The sequence below is a fragment of the Siphateles boraxobius genome, unplaced genomic scaffold (assembly GCF_051911475.1).
Source record: "Siphateles boraxobius isolate OS27281-9 unplaced genomic scaffold, OSU_SipBor_1 26, whole genome shotgun sequence".
Classification (NCBI taxonomy): Eukaryota; Metazoa; Chordata; class Actinopteri; order Cypriniformes; family Leuciscidae; genus Siphateles; species Siphateles boraxobius.
In genome coordinates this window covers 22996949-23002948 of record NW_027508876.1, presented here as the reverse complement: position 1 = coordinate 23002948, position 6000 = coordinate 22996949, and positions in this window count along the sequence as shown.

Below are 6000 nucleotides of genomic sequence, written 5' to 3'. Positions count from 1 at the left end.
CCATAATGGATTTTGCGAGCATGTAAATGAGTTGTTTAACCTTGTTCCTTTCAGTATTTTCACCGGTGCGTTATTTAAACGAAGGACTGTCATATGATTCACAATTTAAATTAACCTTAATCCCTCTCCCTCTGTCTCCTTCAGGAACCTTGTGGCTGTCAAATGACATTCCACAGCTGGTAATTAAGCCAGTGTATGCTTCACAACGTCAAACCTGAAGCCCTTATATTGTAACTATATGTCTTCTTCAAGGACACCACCTCTAACTACCCTATTGACAGTGCCATGACCCCATCTAAGTTTGTAGAGGCACTAATTAGGGCAACCTCCCTTGTGTCCGCACTGGAGGAATCAAGTTGCAGTGAATGTGTCAAAGCAGTGACCAAACTACTGCTGTGAAAGCCAAAGGCATTTTAATGCTGTGAAAGGCATTTTTCTGGCCTTTGCAAATATATCAGTATGGCACAACTCAAACGTGACTGTGCTGCTAATTTGTTGATAGACAACACTGGATATCATGGAGACAGCTGAAAAATGTTTATGTATATGGTGGATGGCTCTCTGGGATCATGCATCAGTGACAGTGACTTGATACATGTATGTTGTTTCCCGAAAACTAGCATGTTCATCCATTTCAAGTTGTCCTGATTCTCTATTCTGAAATCATATTTATACCCCAAACAGAGTGTTTATAGTACCACTCTCTTAGATGAAACGGTTAAAAAAGTTTATCAAAAAATTGACTTGCTGTCGAGGGTTGTTAAGTTTCTTTGGAGATTAAAACACTTTATTGATGTTTCAAAGGTTCTTTAGATCCGCATATTGATGTCTGGGGGATTTAAAAATGTCATATATTTGAAAATCCCATTTTTAAAAGTTAAAAGTGTTTGATTTCCTGTGTACATTACATTCATATATCATATATATCTTCAGTGTTTAGCAACTGAACCCATCCATCCATCCATCCATCCATCCATCCATCCATCCATCCATATGTCTGTCTGTAGCCTTTTTAAAACTACAGTGTTATGAATGTCTTTGAAATTTTGTGTAATTATTTTTCTTTACATTCAAATGTGACAACCCTGCCATTGAAAAACAGTGGATCATTGGATCGCTGTATTTTACTATTGCTGTGATCTCATGAATGACATGTTGTCCCTCCCTCACGACAGTAAACCCGTCACCTGAGAAGAGATGTTGCTGCAAGAGGGAGGGGAATTTATTTTAATTAAAGATGATGAGGGCATATCTAAAAAAATAAAGAATTAAAAATAATAATTATATGTCAGTTTTGTTTCAAGGTGACATTACAGTTTTTCTCAGTCACTTTGGTGCATTTCTCACAACACTTTTTACATTTGCACAACAGTTAGTCATTTGTGCATAGCAGTTTTTCATTCCTTCCAACAAATTGCAAATGCTTTTGTTTTGGACATGCATCAATTGCTTTCATACAACTCTGCTGTTTTATAACATTATCATTTGCTTATGTCATGTCAGTCAAAATTAACTATACTTACTGTATAAATGCTGAATAGTCATTCCATATAAAACTAATAGTCCTCATTGCATTGCTTGAGTCATCACATACAAAAATGTTGAACTAGTTGTCAAAATCTGTCGAGCTATTTTTTTTTCCTGAAAATGTCTCCTAAATTGAACAGTTTTTTTCAGGTGAACCTATGTGCAGGGGCGTCATGCAAGCCAAAATTCTGGGGGGGCACAATCGGAGGCAGTTTTTTTCTGACGGTTAGACTAGGCTAGGTATCGATAACGTTACACTGACACAACTTAAGTTAATGCTCTGAATTCGCAGCTAATATCAAATCCATAACTATTTGATCAAGTTAAAATTTCCAGGTCAACCACAAATAATCCCACTACCTTTTAATATCATCCGATAACTAATTAAATGCAGATTTGTTGCTTTGCCCACTTACCACTTCAAGACCATTTTTAAAACATTGCCAGCTCAACGTGCGAGACGAGTGAGTTGCTTGAACATACACAGCAAAGATTCTAGAGCGCTGATTTGATATACACAGACACCATACTAGGAAAAAGGGGCGGGCTGATGCTGACCGATTTATTACACATCCAGAAGAATCAGGCATGTGATTGGCTAAGGACAAAAAAGCAGGAATATATACAGATTTTCTTGTTTTATTAACATTAAATAGATAGTTCTCCCAAAAAATTTAATCGTCATCATTTACTCTCTCAAGTTGTTTTAAACCTGAATAAGTTTTTTTCTTCTTTTGAAGTTATTTGGAAGAATGTGGGTAACCAAACGGTTGATGTACCCCAGTGATTTCCATAGTATATTTTTCCCTATGGAAGTCAATGCGGACCAGCAACTGTCTGGTTACCCACATTCTTCAAAATATCTTCTTTTGTGTTCAGCACAATAAATTAATATCGGTTTGGAACAACATTACAGTGAATAAATAATGAAAGAATTTATATTTTTGGGTGAACTATCCCTTTAAGGACAAGCGTCTGCATGTTTATTATTAGGGCTACTGTCTCTTTAAGACTTGTACGCAACGCGTCTAATTTGACAAGCAGATTTCTCTCAATTTTCTCGGTTTGCTTTCAGTTTAGACATAACCAACTTTCCTTATGTATTTATGTGTAACCTTGTGTGTATTTGAGAGTACTAGCGAAATAAGACTCGAAAGATAACTTAGTCCAGTAACCAGGCGCTGTTAGACAGGTTTTTAGTGCATGTGCACGTCGGGTGTTCGCGCTCAGTTAAGCGCATGTTAGAACAGCGCATCTGCAGTGAATGACATGTTTAACCGGCAAGGCTTTAAAGCACATGCAAATAATTAACTTTTGTGAACTCACTGAACTGATGTGTCCCGTTCCTCTGCGCTAACATTTGATATTAGTATTTGTCGCGTTGTAGCCTAACGTTACACTAATGCTGTTGAGACGGAGGCGCCAGAACTGCAACTGATAGAATGCACGATATGTATTTCTACAAAAGCAGTCAGCAGCTTGTTTGGAGCAAGGATCATAGCGCAAATTTGAACTATATCGATATGGTCTAATTCCATATCACATTAAAAAATATATAGATATATTTTTTATATCGATATCGGCCAGTCCTACTGGTGGCCTAACGGCGATGTTTTTGTCAACTGACAACGATACGCGCAATGTAGCGCGAGAGCGACTGAGGTACGAAATTGAGCAGGTGAACAAGCTGAACGCAAATACGTCCTTGTTGATACTTGGAAAGGAAGGAAAAAATCTGTACCCACGTCACCCTGTTATGTCCTCATATCTCCTCTCCTTTTCACTCCGGCAAATCGGAAAATCCGGAAAAATCACATTCCTGAGAATAGGCTACATTTGAGTCGTTATAGGCTCTGGTAATTATGGAGCATAATAGGAATCCAAACAATTATCAGGGAGGAAAAATTTGAATGGGCGTGACGCCACTTCCTATGTGGCCAGACAGAGAGGAACGTCTGAATGTGCATGAATGATACAGTAGTATGTTGTAGGTTCAGTTCCAAAATGTACTGAAATATTGTTTACAGTTGTGCACAGCTCTACCCAAAGGGACTTTATGTTTGTTGTAAATAGTGGTGTATTTTTTTGTTTTGCACAATGTTGTGAACAAATTAGAATTGCAAAGAGCATATGCAGTAAAAATGTGAAACATCCATATTCAGTGTCTTGTACTCAGTTAACTCACTAAATACAGTAATGTGTAACTTTACTGTAGTTTTCAAATGGCTGTGCAAATAGTATATAGTGCTGTCTTGAGCATTTTCAGGTAGTGTCACCAAGATCTGACTTTTTTGCATTGGAAAACATTTACAGTGTAAACTGTCATAATGAAAACATGACAAAGCCTTGTTCATAAACAATGGTGTCAGGACTTTTCATCTTGATGACACTGACACTTTCATTGACATTAATACTTGCTTTTGAGGAATGAGCTATCCATTTTGAGCAAGTGACCCGCTTTTGCAGGTTATCAACTAGGTTTTGCAGTTTGTACTAATTGTTTTGAGAACTGCATTAACTGTTGTGCAAATGTAAATAGTGATGTGAGAAATGCACCAAAGCGATTGAGAAAAACTGTAAGATGTGGTAGGAAAGTATTTTAACAAATAAACTACAGCTTTAAACTCTTGTTTCAGAGGCTTTAGTCTCTGAATCATATCGAGATTGATTACATGAGAGTTTCAAGCATTAAACTTACTATAAAGAGAAAGTTGAAGTTAAATATAGGACCTCAAGAACATGTACGAGTGCATTATCCCAGAGTGTGTGGAAAGGTGAACACCCAGTTTGTCCCAGTTTGGTCAGCTCGCCTCTGGGCATTTCTGACTGGGCTGGGGTGTACAGTAGGACTTCAGAAGACTGTGTATGACTCTCTCCACCCACTCGCTGACTCCTGCCCATGCACCCGGGCTGATTAATCTCCATTTCCACTGCAGAGCATGGAGGAGTGTAGAGGGGATATCACATGCTCTCACTTATTCCCTGCATTAATACAGTGGGCGTGGGTCACCTCGCTGAGGAGTCTGTAGACGCTTTCTTTATCTCTCTATTCTCAGCCCACGTTCTGAATCAGCTTTCAGGGCTACAGAGGTTCCTCTCTTCCAGCAACTTTTGTTTCTGCTGAATATTATAAATAAACCTCAAACACACCTCTTGATAGGATGGGAGATTTAGTGTGATTTGTACAGGTTTAACTGCTCCATATAATCCCCTTGTCTTGCATGTCACTGAATGGATGTACAGTAGTTGCTCTTTAATGGCCTCTCAAATTTTGCCATTTTTCTTCCAGGCATTTAAGTTCCAGCAGGACTTTTCCTCAGGGAAGGATGTGTGTCGTAATATTTGTCATACGTGTTTTGTGTCATAATATTTATTTTTTATAAAGTTGTCTGTAGGAAAGAAAAGTCTCTGTTTCTATTAGACAGCAATGAGATTGAATAGAGAGCACTGCATTATAGCACTGTTCTCTTTTGTATGTCAGCAAATGTCTAATTTGGTTCTATTTTATTCTTTTAGAAGAAGCATCTGAGATAAAGTCAGTACTTTTGATTTTGCCGGTTTAAACGATGTAGGCATCGCAATGGAACAAATGGATCAAATTATGTCTCGCATTTATGCGTCGCATGACAAGAAAAGCACAATATGTCAGCATGTAATGTGCACATATGTTCAATACTGCCGTTTGTTGGCACAATCAAGTATTTATATCCAATAGCGCATTTTAGTGCGAATATAGAGGCAAGAGCCAAGAAACTGCTGCCGTTTGCTGAAAAATGTCTGTTTATTTCAAAAGAAAAATACTAAATACTAAGCTTTTAATTGTCTTACCCACAAATTATTATTCAGGAAATTAGCTAAATTTAAGTAAATGCACTACTTAAAAAGCCATTGCTGTCTCAGGAAAACATCAAAGACAGAATTAAGTTTTTGGCAGTACATTGGAATTTGTTTGTGGAGTGATGAATCATAAGGGAACACGAGTTGCATGGTGATGCTCCAGAGCACTGTCTTCAACAATCTGTCGAGAAATAATAATAAATGCATCTCTTCCACAGTCAGGGGTTAAAGTGGGCCGGAACGGTCCGGAACTGTGTTCCGGCACCTCAGGTAAATTATTAAATAAATAGATTCATTAATCTCAACGAATCTTGCTGGTCCCGAGATGGACCGACTGGGCGACCAACCTCCCTTCCTCCCCGCTAAACGCGAGTGATTATAAATGCGTGAAATGCACTCACGGTGGTTGAGCGCGGTAAAGTTAGTTTAATGTTCGATATTCCGCCGGACATTTCTTTCCCTTGCCACTGTTCTAGGGTCGGCAGTCTTACAAAGATATCAATAGCAGGATTAGTTTTAACATTATGTAACCATTATCGACATTACTGTAAATATTAGTTCAAAATCACTGTGCGTTAATGCTGCATATTTATACCCGAGAATGCTTTTTGACGCGTTTCCACAACGCATGCCTAA